The sequence below is a fragment of the Phyllobates terribilis genome, unplaced genomic scaffold (assembly GCF_046119375.1).
Source record: "Phyllobates terribilis strain yellow unplaced genomic scaffold, ASM4611937v1 Scaffold_3__8_contigs__length_932513732, whole genome shotgun sequence".
Classification (NCBI taxonomy): Eukaryota; Metazoa; Chordata; class Amphibia; order Anura; family Dendrobatidae; genus Phyllobates; species Phyllobates terribilis.
Genome location: NW_027362763.1, coordinates 13,423,823 through 13,442,806, shown reverse-complemented (window position 1 = coordinate 13,442,806; position 18,984 = coordinate 13,423,823).

Sequence of the window (18,984 nt, the reverse complement as noted above, 5' to 3'; positions counted from 1 at the left end):
GAGACAATCCCTGCAGGCGTTGAGCCCATTCCTGAACAGACACCATGCTGATCTCCGGATCTCTTTCCTTAAGATTTTTTTTTTTTTTGGGCTGCACTTACTGTTATGATCTGCTACAAGAAGTAAGGAAAGATAGGAAAACTGTCCCTACAATAGGACTAAGCTGATTCCCTACGATGCAGCGGGCAACCTGTTCCTTGAGAACAGACCCGCCTTCGTCCTCAGCTAGTCTAAACGCAGACCTATAGATATAAGGGAGGGGTCCCTAAAAGTACTAAGGACTGGGACAAAATTGGATTAGATTAAGAGTCAAAGTAACACTAAAGTCCTGCAAAGCCAGAAGGGCGGAGCTGGAATAAACAGGCAGCAGGTCATGTGACCACAAAATAGAAAACAACTAACAGGAGGGTTCTAACAGCTACAAGCCCAAAATTATTTTCAGAGCTAGATACAGATATAAATTATTTGTAATTTGCAAGCTGGTGGAACTTAGTATAGATGGACTAAGAATAAGTCCCACACACTGCTACAAGACCAAAATTATTTTCCGAGCTAGATGCAGATAAAAATTATTTGTAATTTGCAAGCTGGAGGAGCTTAGTATAGATGGACTAAGAATAAGTCCCACACACTGCTACAAGCCCAAAATTATTTTCCAAGCTAGATGCAGATAAAAATTATTTGTAATTTGCAAGCTGGAGGAGCTTAGTATAGATGGACTAAGAATAAGTCCCACACACTGCTACAAGCGCAAAATTATTTTCCGAGCTAGATGCAGAGACAAATTATTTGTAATTTGCAAGCTGGTGGAGCTTAGTATAGATGGACTAAAAATAAGTCCCACACACTGCTACAAGCCCAAAATTATTTTCCGAGCTAGATGCAGATAAAAATTATTTGTAATTTGCAAGCTGGAGGAGCTTAGTATAGATGGACTAAGAATCAGTCCCACACACTGCTCCAAGCCCAAAATTATTTTCCGAGCAAGATGCAGATAAAAATTATTTGTAATTTGCAAGCTGGTGGAGCTTAGTATAGATGGACTAAGAATAAGTCCCACACACTGCTACAAGCCCAAAATTATTTTCCGAGCTAGATGCAGATAAAAATTATTTGTAATTTGCAAGCTGGAGGAGCTTAGTATAGATGGACCAAGAATAAGCCCAACACACTGCTACAAGCCCAAAATTATTTTCCAAGCTTGATGCAGATAAAAATTATTACTAATTTGCAAGCTGGTGGAGCTTAGTATAGATGGCCTAATAGAATGATGCTATGCCCAAAAGGTTTTACTTGGCTAGGTGCAGTAAAAAAAATTGTATTCTATACACAGGTGGTGTAGCTTGCAACACAAATACGCTAACACACACTTCAAGAGGCCAAAAAGGATTAGCTTTGCTAGATTTAGCCAAATGCTGTGAAAAACACTTGCCCAGCACTGGCACAGACCTGCCTGGCAAAAAGTCCTAGGAAATGCTGTAACCTAGTCCTCAAAAGAACTGCAATTACAATTAGTCTTTACTCCCACAACCTATCTATTTAAGAGCACAGACCTGCCTGATAAAAGTCGTAGGAAATGCTGTAACCTAGTCCTTAAAAGGACTGCAATCACAACTATTCCCTACTCCCAAGCTATCTGTAGATTTCTGAGAAAATTGGCTTGAAATTAACACTGAAAGTATAGCGCACACAGCAACAGCGGTGCCGTCTAACACGCAGCTGCAGCAGTGAGAAAATGGTGGCGACGGGGAAAATGGCTTGGTCTTATAGGGCAAGGACATGTGACATACACTGCCAATGACACATGCCCTTGCTTGTGTGAAAAAAAGCACTTCGCTCCGTGTGTACGCTGCTGATAGGCTGACAGATTGCACCTCCCCACTGTAAATGCGGGAAAGAGAAAAAAAAATGGAGATCTTCATTGTTCCTGCAGAGATCCATCCCCTGCCCCTCCCCCCGCCCCGCTGTACACTCAAACTGCGTATTAACATTAATTATCAGCATTACTGTGAAAAAATCCAGTTATGATTTTGGTGCACGAACAGCCGGATTTTTTTCAAATCGTTCGTGTTCACCGAACGGCTCGAACACCGCCCAAAACAGCTCGAATTTGAGATTGGCGAACAGTTCGAGTCGAACACCGCTCATCTCTATTGTTGATATTGATCGCCGAAAAAGTCATCCTATGATAACTATAGGCACCAATGTGATAGAGAATTGTCTTGGGGAAATTATTCTTTTGTTGCAGCAGGTCGCAGAGACCGCCAGTTCCAGTCAGCAGCGAGTTCTGCAGAAGGAGATCAGAGCCCTGATGAAAAGACAACAGGTAGAGCTGTCTGGTGGAGAATTTGGCAGTGTCAGGATGAGTGACCCATTCCCCATTGCAATGCCCTCTAGGAGTGAAATGTTAATATGGTGTCGGGCAGCAATGGGACTCAGGGGTCAAGATTATTAGGCCCTGGTAGAACCCGTGTACTCTGATAGTAGGCCCACCATCTTGACAACCAGGGGGTAGTCGATGTCCGCAAGGGGAGAGTACCGATATGCATTCCTGAATTGTGGGGAGAAAGAGGTCCATTTACCCCGGTATGCTACCCTTGCTAAGCTGTTCACTGTCAGTAACAATGCAATAAAGACAGTGGAACCCTTGCCTCCATCCAAACCGGCGGAGGATAATGGCTTCAAGGGGCAGATGGAGGATTGGTGTCAGAAGCTACAAGTGGGCACTGACTCCACCCTTTTGCACCAAAAGCATGGAGTATACCGGTTGGTCCAAGAATATGAGCGAGTCTTCAGCAAACACCCACTAGACTTTGGGCAGGTAAAAGGGGTCCAACATCATATCCCCACGGGAGGTCATCTGCCCATTAAAGAGAGGTACCGGCCTGTACCCCAGCTCACTATCAATGTGCCAAAGGAATGTTACAGGAGATGAAGGAGGCTGGGGTGATCAGAGATAGTTGTAGCCCCTGGGCAACTCCATTAGTTCTCGTTAGAAAGAAGGATGGTACAATGAGGATGTGTGTTGATTACAGGCAGATTAACCGCATTACACATAAGGACGCCTACCCATTACCCAGAATTGAGGAATCCTTAGCAGCATTGAGATCAGCTAACTATTTCTCCACTTTGGATCTCACCAGTGGGTACTGGCAGGTTCCTGTGGCAGAGGTGGACAGAGAGAAGACCGCGTTTACAACACCAATGGGCCTCAGCGGGTTCAACTGCATGCCATTTGGGCTCTGCAACACCCCAGAAACTTTCCAGCGGTTAGTGGAGTGTTGCCTAGGACACAAAAACTTTGAAACTGACCTGCTGTACCTAGACGACGTAATCGTCTACTCAAAGACATATGAAGACCACCTGGAGCACCTGGCTGAGGTGTTCGAAGCCCTTTCTGGTTTTGGCCTGAAAGTAAAGCCGTCCAAATGTCACCTGTTGAAGCCCAAAGTGCAGTACCTAGGTCATGTGGTAAGCGCCGAAGGTGTAGCACCAGACCCTGAAAAAGTCATTGCGATCAAAGACTGGCCAAGACCCTCCACTATCAAGGAAGTGCGGCAGTTCCTCGGGCTGGTGGGCTACTACAGGAGATTCATCAAGGGTTTCACCAAGATAGCGGCACCCATGCAGGACCTCTTAGTGGGCTAGTCCAAGAAGGCCAAGAACCCGAAACCCCGACTATGGCCAACCCTTTATACTCCATACGGATGCCAGCAATGTGGGATTGGGAGCGGTGCTGTCCCAGGTACAGCAGGGCAGAGAGAGAGTGATTGCCTATGCCAGCAGAAAGCTCCGTCCTACAAAAAGAAATCCCGGTCTAGGTAGCACCTGAAATATTTGCCAAGACCTTCAGGTCATGTGTCATTCTCAGGTATCATGACCTGTAGGTTCATGCTTGCTCCTTTCTTTATCATTATACTCAGCTGTATCTGTGTTCTGAGGACACAGATACAGTTGAAGTAGAGACAAACACTTGACCTTCCAGGACAGTCAGACAGCGCCACAAATCCAAGACTGTCCAAACTGGATACAGGAGAATTGGGGGGTACAGTATGTACTATTCATTATTGCTAGGCTATTAGTCTCAGTACACCAACTTGGCATTCTCCACAATGAGAAAGTTCATCCCTTAAAAACTCTGTCATAGTCCTGTTTATTACTTTTGTATTATGTCCTTCATGCAGCTTCTACCAACTAGTAAGTGTTTTATACTACCGAAAGGCTTGAATCATAGTTATGCTTCTCATGACTTCTGTAAAATATCCTACATGCTGTATTCACACTTACACTGCTCAGTCCTGTTGTATAATTTCATGCTGCTGCTTTCTAGAAGTGTTTAGCTTACTGCAGTGCTGAATTCACATACATTGTTCTTTACTGCTGTATAATATGATCTGTGCTGGTGTTTTATCTCAACCAAATCTGGTTTCACAGATACACTGCTCAGTCCTGCTTTTGTTGCTTCATAATAAATGTTTTATCTCACTTCAATGCTCAGTTCTCCTTCATAATGTGCCACATGCTTCTGCTTTCTAGTAAGCATTTTAGTTCACTCCAGAGCTAGATTCACAGCTACACTGCCTATTACTGTTGCAGATTATCCTTTATGTTGCTTCTTCTTTCTAGAAACTTTAGAGGAGCTAGACTACCTTTCCAATGCTGCAAGTAATGCCTTATGGTACCAGTGGAGACAATGATGCTAGCACAAAGCAAAACCAATGAGAATCAATCAAAAAGGATAAGGAGAGTTGAAATGTTTGTGGCCACTATTCCTCTCTAGTGCACCTGCATTCACGTTCATTGGCATCTAAGCTGCTTCTTCCTGACTGGATAAATTGATATACCCTGAGTTTCATTGACTTGGGTTACAACGTCATGTGCAAGTTTTCCCAAACTTTTTTCAGTATTTATAGAGCAAGTGACTAGTTTCCTGCATCTGAGTCTGTGAAATCCTATATGGGAAAAAATTGGCCATACCCAAATTTGCCAGTTTCTACAAATTCATGAACAGAACAATGAAGATCCATCTGTATTGATCAGGATTCAGTCCAATACTTTGTATCTTCGGCTCCATGGACTTCACAGTTATCTTACATCATCCTGGAAACAGCGGATTGTTGAGTGTGGCGACTCCTCTCAGATGACCCGAACTGAGAGCCATGAGGATTGGATCTTGCTTCACTTTCTTGAACTTGTATCAATACATTTCCACTATTATTTCCATATTTAGTGCATTAAAGGATTTTTCCAACACCGACTGGCAATAGCCCTTTTCATGCTGTGTTTTAAACACTAACTCGTTCATGTTCCCCTATTAACATGTATGGATGTCATAGAGCTTATTTCCCACTTAGGACGGCCGTCGATGAGCCAGATCACATCAGTGAATGTGGAAACTATTTTTGAGGAGCCAACAAAGTATTACATGGTCAGCCGTAGAGATGAGCGAGCACTAAAATACTCAGGTACTCGATGCTCGGGTCGAGCACATTGGAATACTCGGGTGCTCGGTCCGGGTAACGAGCCCAATGTAAGTCTATGGGAAAACTCGAGCATTTTTCAGGTGGCTCCCCCCAGCGGACTGCAGAGGGCCTAAAAATTGCCCAAATTGATGGGCACAGTGCTCAAATGACATGGGGACAGCATGGGGAAGACCCTTGGAAGCATTTCTGACTCACAGATCACTGCTGTCAACAACGTTGTCAGAGTATTACACCACTTTTATGGACTCACAATAAAATATGCAAAAATGAAACCAAAATGGATTTTCCTGGGAAATATGTTAAGGAACATCCTTTCCAGGGTAATGACTTGTATATAAAGCAAAATAAATAACCAAAAACAAAAATGCTCCTCCACACCTTGGGCTATGTTCACAAGTAGCATTTTTGATGCGTTTTTGCATTGCTTTCAACCGTGACAAATGCATTCACCGGGAAATGTCATTTTAACATTTTACAACCTTATCTGGCCATGTGGTGTGTGAGATATCATCAAACACATCCTCTTTCATTTATGAAGGAGGGACTCTGAAAGTCACAAAGCCTATTTTTATAGGGCCATCAGGCGGCCTTTACTATTCTTAAAGGGCCAGCAGTCGGCCCTCACTATTCTTAAAGAGCCATCAGCCGGCTATGTTTTATTGTTCCTATTACTAAAGAGTGGGTCTCCTATACTGTTATTGTGTATGCAGTGAGTGGCAGGGCTGCCCAAAATTTGAAAATTTGGATGCACCCCAATACCCCTTTGAAGAGACTTAGAGGAGGGCCTCCTGAAAACAATGTTCCCATTATTAGGAAGTAGGTCTCCCATTGTGTTGCCTATGCAGTGAATGCAAGGGTTGCCAAAAATTTGGAGGCACTCCAATGCCCCTTGGAAGAGACGTGGAGGTCAGAGGGCCTCCTGAAAACAATGTTCACATTATTAGGAAGTGGGTCTCCCATTGTGTTTGCCTATGCAGTGAATGCAAGGGTTGCCAAAAATTTGGAGGCACTCCAATGCCCCTTGGAATAGACGTGGAGGTCAGAGGGCCTCCTGAAAACAATGTTCCCATTAGTGGAAGTGGGTCTCCCATTGTGTTTGCCTATGCAGTGAACGCAAGGGTTGCCAAAATTTTGGAGGCACTCCAATGCCCCTTGGAAGCAATGTGGAGGTCAGAGGGCCTCCTGAAAACAATGTTCCCATTAGTGGAAGTGGGTCTCCCATTGTGTTTGCCTATACAGTGAATGCAAGGGTTGCCAAACATTTGGAGGCACTCCAATGCCCATTGGAAGAGACGTGGAGGTCAGAGGGCCTCATAAAAAAATGTTCCCATTAGAAAGGAGCGGGCTTCTTATACTTGTAATGTCCATGCACTAAATGTATGGGCTGACAAACATTTACCCCTGGGCGGTATACAGGAACATACTGTATAAAAAAAAATTTTTACGGGCTTCATAAACACCCTTTAAAAAAATTATGTGGGTGTTGCATCACGGACCACGGTCACCTTGGTGATATGGTGGTGGAGGATGAGGAGAAGGAGGAGGACTAGAGCAAATAGCCAAAATCAGGAAGCATATACCCATGTCTGGGTGTGAAAAGGTGCATGGGAATACACCTCCCAAGAAAAGACACTGGATTTGAGCTTATGTTACGCTGCTATCATTCGGTGGTGTTGAGAAGTCTGGCCCAATCCAGCCTTGTTCATTTTTATAAGAGTCAGCCTGTCAGCATCTTCAATTGACAGGTGGATGCGCCTATCAGTTATAATTCCACCAGCGGCACTAAAAACCCGCTCTGATAAAACGCTGGCGGCAGGGCAGGCCAGAACCTCCAAGGCTTAGAGAGCCTGTTCATTCCACGTGTCCAGCTTGAATACCGAATAATTAAAAGGCACAGAGGAATCACGGAGGATGTTGATACGGTCGGCAAGGTGCTCCCTCAGCATCTTCCCAAACTTTGCACTCCTTGTGGGAGTACCCCGCGCCTCAGGGCCTGTGCGATGGGAGGGTCTGAGAAAATTCTCCCAGAACTTTGACAGTGTTCCTGTCACGGTCTCCACACTTTCCTTGTCTGCTATGTTACTATTGTGTGGAGGCTGTCAGTCTGTTTTGGTTTTGCTGGGTTGTTTCTGCAATCATCTGTGTTCACTTCCCTTGATTAGTCTTCTACTTAAGCATGCTAGCTCCTTCACCCAGTGTCAATTGTACACTTGCTGTTGCCTGTGTAGGACTGATCTCTCTGTGCTCTGTGCCTGACCCAGCCTGACTATTTTCCCTTACCTGGATTTTGACCATTTGCCTGTTACCTGACTACTCTTTTGTCTGCTCCCTTTGTACTGCGCCATCTTCCTGGACTTGACTTTGGATTGTTTGAGCTCCCTCTATTTATCCAGTAAGTAGCTCTTACATAATATTTCTTTCAGTAATATTAGCCTCTTCTCTCCTCTTCTGAGACTGTTATTTCTGTAGTGACTCGCGTCACATAACAATTGACCGCTAATTTTTTTCTTTTTACCACCTATGGATCCATTACGTACTTTGTGTGATCAGGTGGCGAATCTGACTCAGTTCAGGATCTGGCCTTGGAACAACACAAACTGGCGTCCTCACAGGCTCAGTTACAAGACCAGATTTCTGGTACGTTTACAGTCCCTCAGAATCTTTCCTCTCCGACCACAGTCATGACTTCTGAACCATCTGACGTATCTTTCAGCCCCCCTGAACCGGCTATAGCACTCCCTGACAAATTTTCGGGGGAGAAAGATCAGTTCAGAACTTTCAAAGAAAGTTGTAAATTATTGTTTACTTTGCGTCCTCGGTCATCAGGGAATGAGTCACAGCGGGTGGGAATTATAATGTCACTTCTGCGCGGGGGTCCCCAGACTTGGGCATTTTCTCTACCCCCTTTTGCTCCTGAACGTCTTTCTGTGGACGCTTTCTTTGACGCTTTAGGACAGATCTATGACGAACCTGACAGGGTCAAGGTGGCAGAGACAAGGATCATGAACCTGACACAGGGGAACCACACAGCGGAAGACTAATGTTCTGAGTTTCGTCAGTGGTCTACTGAGGTTCTCTGGAGTGATGCGGCTCTCAGGTGCCAATTCCTCAGGGGTCATTCGGAGTCTCTAAAGGACGCTCCGGTGCTGCATGCTTCACCTGGTTGTTTGATGGAGGCCATGACTCAGGCTATCTGTATGGATCGGAGGATGCGGGAGAGACGCAAGGTTCAACACGAGGTTCCATTTTGTGCACCGGGCCCGGGTCGTTTACCAGAGGTAGAACCTATGGAGCTTGGAGCTGCCAGCTCAAGGGTTAAGGAGAGGAGACGCCGTCTGGAACTTGGACTTTGTCTGTATTGTGGCCAAACTGGACATCTCTTAAAGGATTGCCCAGCACAACCTGCAACGAATAAGCCGTTGGGAAACGCCTAGGTCTGGGTGATTGTCGAGGAGGTCACCCAGACTTACAGGTACCCTTTTACTCCTCTGATAAAGTGTTGTTGAATGCTGAACTTCTATTTCAAAAACAGTGTCTATCAACATTTGCCTTTATTGACTGTGGAGCCGCAGCTAATTTTATTGATTCGGGACTTGTTCAGAGGTTAGGATTAGGGACAGTTAAGCTAGAATACCCTATTCAAATTGTGGCTATTGATAGAACACCGTTGCTAAAAAATCTGGTTCAGTTAGTTACGGTGGAGTTCATACTCAAGGTGGGGTCACTTCATACAGAATTAATCTCCTGTTATGTCCTGGACAATTTACCTGCTGGGATTGTGTTGGGTCTTCCTTGGCTGCGCATGCATAATCCGATCATTGACTGGTATCAGAAAGATATTGTCAAATGGGACCCTCATTGTATTGAAAAATGTCTTAAATCTGTGCATGCTTGCTCCGTTAGTCTGGAGGGTCTTACGGAATAGCTGAAGGACTTCAGAGATGTTTTTTCGGAAGTAGAGTCTGAGATCTTACCTCCTCACGGTCCCTATGACTGTGCTATTAATCTCATTCCTAACACCAAATTACCCAAAGCTCGCTTGTATAACTTGTCTGGCCCTGAGCGGGCATCCATGAAAGCTTATATTAACGAAAGTTTACGGAAAGGTCATATTCGTCCTTCCTCATCGCCGGTTGCTGCCGGATTCTTTTTTGTCAAAAAAAAAGATGGAGGTCTCTGTCCCTGCCTCGATTTCCGAGAATTAAATAAGATAACTGTTAAAAATACTTATCCGCTTCCACTTATCCCCGATCTATATAATCAGCTTTCGGGGGCCAAATTGTTTTCCAAACTGGATCTCAGAGGGGCATATAATCTGATACGTATTCGAGAGGGTGATGAGTGGAAGACAGCGTTTTTAACTTCTGAAGGTATTTTTGAAAACCTCGTCATGCCTTTTGGGCTAACAAATGCACCAGCGGTCTTTCAGAATTTTATGAATGATATTCTCTCTGATTATATTGGGAGATTTATTGTGGTTTATTTAGATGATATTCTAATTTTTTCACCTGATCTGGAAATTCATTATAATCATGTCCGTTTGGTTCTACAAAGGTTAAGAGATAATTGTTTGTTTGCCAAGATTGAAAAATGTACCTTTTCTGTTCAAGAAATATCATTCTTGGGCTTCATTGTGTCAGCCTCCGGGTTTAAGATGGATCCCGGGAAGGTTCAGGCCATCATTGATTGGGTTCAACCCAGCGACCTTAAGGCTCTGCAGCGCTTTTTAGGGTTCGCAAATTATTACAGAAAATTTATTAAAGGTTTTTCTCAGATCATCAAGCCTCTTACGGACCTCACTCGCAAAGGGGCAGAGCTAAAGGTTTGGTCATAAGAAGCAGTCGGGGCTTTTGAAAACTTGAAGAAATGTTTTATGTCTGCTCCTGTACTTGTTCAACCAGACCTCCAGAGGCCGTTCATTGTGGAGGTGGATGCTTCTGAGGTTGGGGTGGGGGGCTGTATTGTCTCAAGGTCCTAAGACTTAAACTAATCTGCGACCATGTGCCTTTTTCTCTAAGAAATTTTCTCCTGCTGAAAGAAACTATGATGTGGGTAATCGAGAGTTACTTGCTGTCAAATTGGCTTTTGAAGAATGGAGGCATTTTTTGGAAGGAGCCATTCATCTGGTCACCGTGGTGACAGATCACAAGAATCTAGCGTATATTGAATCTGCTAAGCGGTTGACACCTAGACAGGCCAGATGGTCTTTATTTTTTTCAAGATTTAATTTTTCTATTACGTTCAGGCCTGGGTCTAAGAACGTGAGGGCGGATGCCCTGTCTCGTAGCCTTGATTCTGTGTCTCCTCCGGAGCCTCCTTCCTCCATTCTTCCTCAGGGTATAGTTGTGGCCATGGTTTCCTCTGAGCTGGAAGCGGAAATTCGTACTGCTCAATCCTTGGCTCCTTCCAATATTCCTGAATACAAGTTGTTTGTCCCTGTGTATCTCAGATTACGCCTTTTGCAAGAATTCCATGATTCTGTGTTGAGTGGTCATCCTGGAGTTACTGCCACCCAGAAGGCAGTGGCTAGACTCTTTTGGTGGTCTGCTATGCGTAGGGACATTAAAGATTTTGTGTCTGCTTGTGAAACTTGTGCACGCGCAAAAGTGCAACATTGCCGGCCGGCTGGGGAATTGGCTCCTTTGTCCATTCCAGAAAGACCATAGATTCATTTGTCCATGGATTTCATTTCCAATTTGCCTCTGTCTGGGGGGATGACGGCTATTTGGGTGGTAGTCAATCGATTCAGCAAACAGGCTCACTTCGTTCCATTATCTGGGTTACCCAATTCAGAGACTCTCTCCAAACTGTTTATTACTCATGTGGTACGATTGCATGGGATTCCTCTTAATATTGTATCTGATAGGGGAGTACAATTCGTCTCTAGATTTTGGAGGGCTTTCTGCAGAAGGTTGGGGATTGATTTGTACTTTTCCTCTGCCTATCATCCTGAAACTAGCGGTCAGACCGAAAGGACAAATCAGTCTTTGGAACATATTTTAAGATGTTTTGTCGCCGATCAGCAGGACAATTGGTCATCCTTTCTTCCTCTGGCTGAGTTTGCCTTTAACAGTCGGGTTAATCAGTCCACAGGAACCTCGCCATTTTTCTGCAATTATGGATTTCATCCTCATTTTGGTGAGTTCTCCGGGATAAGTTCTGGGTGTCCTGGGGTAGATATAACCATTCAAGAGTTGGGGGATGTCTGGAGGGAGGTTAAAAAGAATATTGGGGTGGCTCAGCATCGGCAGAAACAAAAGGCCGATAGGAAACCCTCGTCAGGTGCCGCCTTCAAGGTGGGGGATAAGGTATGGCTATCCTCTAAGAATAATAGATTGAAGATACCCTCGCTGAAGTTGGGTCCTAGATTCATTGGTCCATATGAGATTCTGGAGGTGGTCAATCCGGTTTCCTTCCGATTACGACTCCCTCAGTCTTTCCGTATTCCTAATGTGTTCCACAAGTCTTTGTTGAAGGAATTTATTCCCCCTGTTCTGTCTCCCTCGCCCCCGCCTCCACCGGTGTCTATTGAGGGAATCTTAGAATATGAGGTACAAAAGATCATTGATTCCCGTATGGTCGGGAATTCCCTTCAATATCTTGTACATTGGAAGGGGTATGGACCTGAAGAACGGTCCTGGGTTCCAGCTCATTCTGTGAGGGCTGATCGGTTGGTCCGGGCCTTTCATCGGCGGTTTCCTGGGAGACCTGGGGGTCCGGTGGCCCCCCCTTGAAGAGGGGGTACTATCACGGTCTCCACACTTTCCTTGTCTGCTATGTTACTATTGTGTGGAGGCTGTCAGTCTGTTTTGGTTTTGCTGGGTTGTTTCTGCAATCATCTGTGTTCACTTCCCTTGATTAGTCTTCTACTTAAGCATGCTAGCTCCTTCACGCAGTGTCAATTGTACACTTGCTGTTGCCTGTGTAGGACTGATCTCTCCGTGTTCTGTGCCTGACCCAGCCTGACTATTTTCCCTTACCTGGATTTTGACCATTTGCCTGTTACCTGACTACTCTTTTGTCTGCTCCCTTTGTACTGCGCCATCTTCCTGGACTTGACTTTGGATTGTTTGACCTCCCTCTATTTATCTAGTAAATAGCACTTACATAATATTTCTTTCAGTAATATTAGTCTATTCTCTCCTCTTCTAAGACTGTTATTTCTGTAGTGACTCGCGTCACAGTTCCCCTGTCTCTGCTGGATTGAAGTTGTGTCTCTCTCGCTTGTACTCCTTTGTTGTCCAACGAAGTGTGCCCTCGGCCCCCAGCGTTTTCAGATGGGAATTCTTTTAATAGTTCCGCAACAAGGGCCTTCTGGTACTGCCACATTTTTGTAGACCTGTCCGCCTCAAGAATAAGAGATATAAAGTTCTCCTTGTAGCGTGGGTCTAGAAGTGTCACCAACAAGTAATGACTCTCACCCAAAATTTTGAGAATGCGAGGGTCATGGGAAAGGCAGTGTAACATAAACTCAGCCATGTGTGCCAGAATACAAACAGGCAAGACTTCCATGTCCTCACCAAGAGGATGACTGACGATGCTCTCCTCCTCCTCCTCTCTGTCCTCTGGCCATCCACACTGAACAGACGGTATGACAGCTGTGCAGGTAGTACCGTCTATAGCACATGAAACTAGCTCCTGTTCCTCCTCCTCCTCTTCCTCATTGTCCCCCAATCCACGTTGGGATGAGATGAGGCTTGGCTGTGTGTAATCACCCTGTATGGTTCCTTGCTCCATCTCATCGTGCTCCGCCTGCAATGCCTCCTCTTTGATTGTGAGCAGAGAGCATTTCAGAAGACAGAGAAGCGGGATGGTGACGCTAATTATGGTGTCATTGCCGCTCACCATCTTGGTGGAGTCCTCAAAGTTTTGGAGGATGGTACATATGTCTGACATCCATGTCCTGAGGTCTTATGTGTGGAGTCTGAACTGAATACCGACGGCCTTGTTAATGATGGTACTCAACAACTGCCCTCTTCTGCTCAGAAATCCTTCCCAACATCTGCAGTGTAGAGTTCCAACGCGTCGGGACATCACACATTAGTCTGTGACCCGGAAGCTGCGAATGCTGCTGAAACACGGCAAGGGCGGCGGAAGCTGTAGATGACCTTCTAAAATGAGCACACAGGCGGCGTGCTTTAACAAACAGATCCGGCAGCTCCAGGTAGGATTTGAGAAACCACAAGGTTAAGCACATGGGCCAGGCATGGTACATGTGTGAGCTCGCCTCGCCTCAGAGCCGCCACCAGGTTCTGGCCGCTGTCACACACGACCATGCCTGGCTGTAGGTTCAGCAGTGTGAGCCACAGATCTGCCTGCTCTTTCAGAGCTGTCCAAAACTCTTCAGCATTGTGTGGTTTGTCACCTAAGCATATTAGCTTCAGCACAGCCTGTTGCCGCTTGGCCGAGGCAGTGCTGCAGTGCTTCCAGCTTGTGACTGATGTGGTCATTTCGGAGATGGAGGCTGAAGAGGAGGAGGAGGCTGAGGAGGATGAGGTGCAGGAGCTGTAGACCATGGGGGCAACCCTGATTGACCTAGGGCCCGCAATCCTTGGTGTCCCAAGGTCCGACTGGGTCCCGGCTTCCACTATGTTAACCCAGTGTGCCGTCAGCGAGATGTACCATCCCTGCCCACAAGCACTTGTCCACGTGTCAATGGTTAGGTGGAATTTCCCAGTAACTGCATTGTTGAGGGCACGGCTAATGTTTTGGGACACGTGCTTGTGTAATTCGGGGACGGCACACCAGGAGAAATAATGGTGGCTGGGGACCGAGTACCGAGGGACGGCTGCTGCCATCAGGTTGCGGAATGCTTCCGACTCCACGACCCTAAAAGGCAACATTTCGAGCGCGAGCAGTCATGAAATGTGGGAATTTAGTAGTGTGGCCTGTGGGGCGTTGGCTGCGTATTTGCGCTTGCGTTTTAAGGACTGGGGTATGGACAACTGAATGCTGCGCTGAGACAAGGACATGGATGTGCTTCCTGATGCTGCCACTTGAGAGTGTTCAACGACAGGTGCAGGGCAGGAGGCATCTTTGCATGCACCATGGACAGGGAATTGGCTTGCATGCACAAAAGCGGAAGAAGCAATGGTGCCACCCGCAGACACTGTTCCTGAACCCTGGGTTTTGGCCCACAAAGTCGGGTGCTTTGCTGCCATGTGCCTGATCACGATGGTGGTGGTCAGGCTGCTAGTTTTGCCACCCCTACTGATGGTGACCTGGCAGGTGGTGCAAATGGCCTTTTTGGGGTTATCGGCAGAGTCTTTAAAAAACAACCAGATTCGGGAAGACCTAACAGTTGTACTGGTAACTTCCTCCGTGTTGGTGTTACGGTGAACGGTTGCCTGCCTTCTGTCTGCGGCCACCACACTGCTTCTTCCTGCCTGTTGGGGTGCTCTGCCTCCCTCCGTCTGTGTGCTGCTGTCCTCGCTCCGCATGTCCTCCTGCTAGGTTGGGTCAGTTACTATATCATCCACCACCTCGTCTTCCACTTCCACACCCTGGTCCTCCTCCTGACTTTCTGGCAATTGTCTCATCATCGTCCACCTCTTGTAACACTTTCCCACCGTCACCTTCGTGTGACCGTGGCTGCTCAAATATTTGGGCATCGCTACACGCGATCTCCTCTTGCCTCACTTCAAGTGGACTGGACGAGAAGCCCGAATCTATAAATGGAAAAGTGAACAGCTCTTCAGAGTGTCAAAGTGTGGGATCATTTGTCTCCGGGCACTCGGCATGGTGGGAGGAAGGAGGATCAGGGTGAGGACTATGCAGTCCAGACACACGGCTACAGAGACTTGACCATGTGGAACACAGGGTGGTGGTGATGGCTAAGTGACTGGAAGCATTATCCGCTATCCAACCAACAACCTTTTGACACTGCTCTGGGTTCAATAGTGGTGCGCTGCGGTCCCCTAGGAATTGGGACAGGAAGGTCAGGCGAGAAGATGTGGGTGTTTGTTGTGGCACAATTTCAGCTTGCCCACAGCCTTGTCCTCGGCCTCTGCATGCACCATCACGTCCAGTTCCCCGTCCCTTGCCATGTGCCTTGCCCATTTTAAATGGAGGACAATATCTTCCACGCTCACAACAAATGACTGAGTTTGGAGTGAACTTATATGTGATCCGTGTGATGGAAAAAACAGTTTTAAATACCTGGCCTGTAGGTAACTATTTTGAACAGCAAACTGTTGGGAATCGCTTCACTGACACACTGAAAGAAATTTTTAATGGAGGCCAGAAATGGCAGTATTTTCTGAAAATGTATATGTGATCCATGTGACGGAGAAAACAAGCTTTTAAATAGCTGGATTTCTAGCGCTGTAATATGGAAAGGACCTGGCTGTATTCTGCAGTGCCAACAAGCAAATGGTGCAGAAAAACGGTGTTCTCTGGATTGCTTTTTAAGCAAATAATGAGGATTAAGATTAGTGTTGAGCCACCCCCGTAGTGTTCGAGTTCGGTTCGGTTCGTCGAACACCCGTGTGTTCGCCGAACTGTTCGTCGAACTGTTCGTCGAACACCTTCGAACACCGTTATAACCAATGGCAGGCAAACAAAAACACATAGAAACACATAGAAAACACCTTCAAAGGTGTCCAAAAGCTGACAAACTGCTCAGAAGACACAACTAACACATGGAAAAGTGACAAGTACATATAGTCATGCGAAAATAAAAGAGGTGGAGGAGTAAAAGGAGGGGGAGACACAGATATAGGCATGTCATGCCCTTCTAAAATCCAAAAAGTGAGAAGCCGAGACGGCCAGTCCGCTCCTGCCCGTGCCACCTCCGTGTCGCCGGGTTTGTGCCAGAGCCGCGGTGAACCCTGACGGCCAGCCCCCCTCTCCCAATACTGGTGCCTGTCCGCTGGTGGGTCGAGCGAGCCCCCCTGTGGTGGAGGCAGCTCTAAGCTTTTTAATTTAAATTGTCCCTCTAATTTGAATGAATACACTTTAAATCCATTTACAAGGATCTATTGGAGGGCAAGTCTCATGCCAGCAGCCGCGTAATTCCAGCTCCAGTAGTGTCCACTAAAGCTGCTGCAGTTAAAAAGCTTTTATAAGGATCGAGCTCGGCTGTCCACCGCAAGGCATCCTAGTGCCAGTCCCAGCCCCTATGCCTTGGGGTGCCTCCTGATGCTCTTCACTAAGTATCCCGTGGTCCCGAAGCATTTCCTTTGAAAAAATTAAGTGTCCAAACTACAGGTGGTGTAGCTTGCTTAACAGCCGGGATAATCCGCTGACTAGCAGACACTGCTACTAGGCACAAAGTATTTCCTGGGCTAGATGCAGTTAAAAATTTGTAAGTAGATACTCTCGTTGGATGCTGAGAAAGCATTCCATAGAGTCTCCTGGCACGCCATATATGATTCTCTTAAAAAGCTTGGGGTAGGGGTCTAGGGGACCCTTTTATAGCCAAAATCACGGCCCTGTATCACAATACGTCACCTAGGCTGAAGATAAATGGAACTGTAGCACCGAGGGCTCGGTTGCTACAGACGTATTGCACCTCACCCAGAGGTGTGATATCTCACTCTCAGATAAGGATGGAGTGTGGATCAGGACCCGACACCTGCATGCATTACACCACATTGCCGTGGGGCAGGGCGACCAATATGCCCCTGAGATGGGCACGACAGTCCCTGTCCCTGGCTGGAGTGGGGGGAGGGAACACTGAGGAAGGGGAACCCTGCAGTGCAGGAGCAGGGAGGAAGCAGTTCCTGGGTGCATTGAGAAGGGAGTATAAAAGGTGGGCACCATCTTAGTTCAGTGCAGAGAAGTCTGAGCAGAAGTGGCAGGGAGCAGGGGCTCTGCATGAGCTCTGCTCCGGAGGCGGGCCTAGTAACAGAGGCCCAGGCCTGCAAGAGGGAGAAGGAAGGAAGAGGAGCGGAGAAGGCTCCAGGAACGAGGAATGAAGGGATCCCAGGGGTGCGGACGGGCGAGTCGCCACCGCACGCCCGAATCCACCTGCGTGGAGGGGTCAGGCCAAAGGGGGAGACCGGTCCCCGAACTAGTGGAGGCAGGAAACGACCCTCAGCTAGAAACCGGAGGCTCTGACATTTTATGTGGCGCAGCCCCTTGCTCCACCCGCTAGGAAGGCACCACATAGGGTCAGGGAAACTGGCGCCAAGTTTACCAAGAGGAGGCCCGAGGCAGCCGGACAGAAGTGTTGGTAAGAAAGGCCAGACAAAGGACACACAAAGGGGGTCCTGTGAAGCGCTCCAAAGTTATCTGGGAGTTGTCTGAGCCCCTCACCTGGTGAGCACAGTACGACGTGGGCAGCCGTTACCTGCAGACGTGGTCTGGATAATAAGAACTGTGAGTAAAGGCCCTGAACTGCATCACTGACTCCGTGTCGTTACTGCTGCTGCCCTGCACCATCACCCCCATCCTCCGCATACACTGCCCTGAGGCTATACTCCTCCCGTGGGGAGTTATGCTACGCTCTGCTGCACCCACAACACCAGCCTTAGCGGTCTGCTCTGTAGCGGCGGTTCACTCTGACCGCAATCCACGGGTGGCGTAGTCGGACATTTAAACATCAAAACCACATAAATAGTTCCGCCACTGGTTTGACCGCCCTGAGCCACGGAACCGGATCGCCGCCACGAAGACTACAACCACCAGCATCCACCAAAAAGAGTCCGGCTCCGGGTGTCCCAAGGCCCAGGGGGTGCGTCAGAACATTTTCATCACCTTTCACAATCACCAATGGGACAAGGCAGGGATGTCCTCTGTCCCCTCTCTTATACATCCTAGTGACGGAGCACCTGCTCTCATCAATTCGCCATAACCCCAATATTAGGTGGATTGAGGTGGGAGGCACCGAGTACAAGTTCTCTCTATTTGCTGATGATGTCCTAGTATATATCACTCAATCACATATATCCATCCATGCTGTTATGGCTGAAATAGATCACTTTGTTACATGGTAAAATTTTAAAATCAATGCAGCGAAGTCTGAGGCCCTCGATGTCTCCCTCCCTAAATCCATATAGGATTCCATCCAGTCCAACTTTCCCTTTGCCTGGCCCTCACAGGGTATCAAATACTTAGGAATTCCTATTCATAGAGACCTCTCCCATCTATGTTATCTTAATTTTGGGCCCTTTATTGAACAATTCCATACAGACCACGGTTGGCAAGTTGGAACTGTGAGATTCACTACGTGCACCACTGGTATTTTGTGGAAAGCACATGTAAGATTCTGCAACAGTCTCTGCTGATACTCCTGCATGCGTGCCTCCCTTTCTATGGCAGGAATAATTTCTGCAAATTTACTTTTGTACCGGGGATCTAACAGTGTGGCAACCCAGTAGTCAGGATTATTTCTAATTCTCACAATTCGAGGGTCATGTTGCAGGTAGTGCAGCAAGAAGGCACTCATGTGTGTTGCGCATCCAGGAGCACCAAGTCCCTGTTGTGTTGGTGGCGAGGTAACAATCATGCTTCCTTCCTCTGTCCTCTCCCCCCAACCTCGCACAACAGAAATGTGATC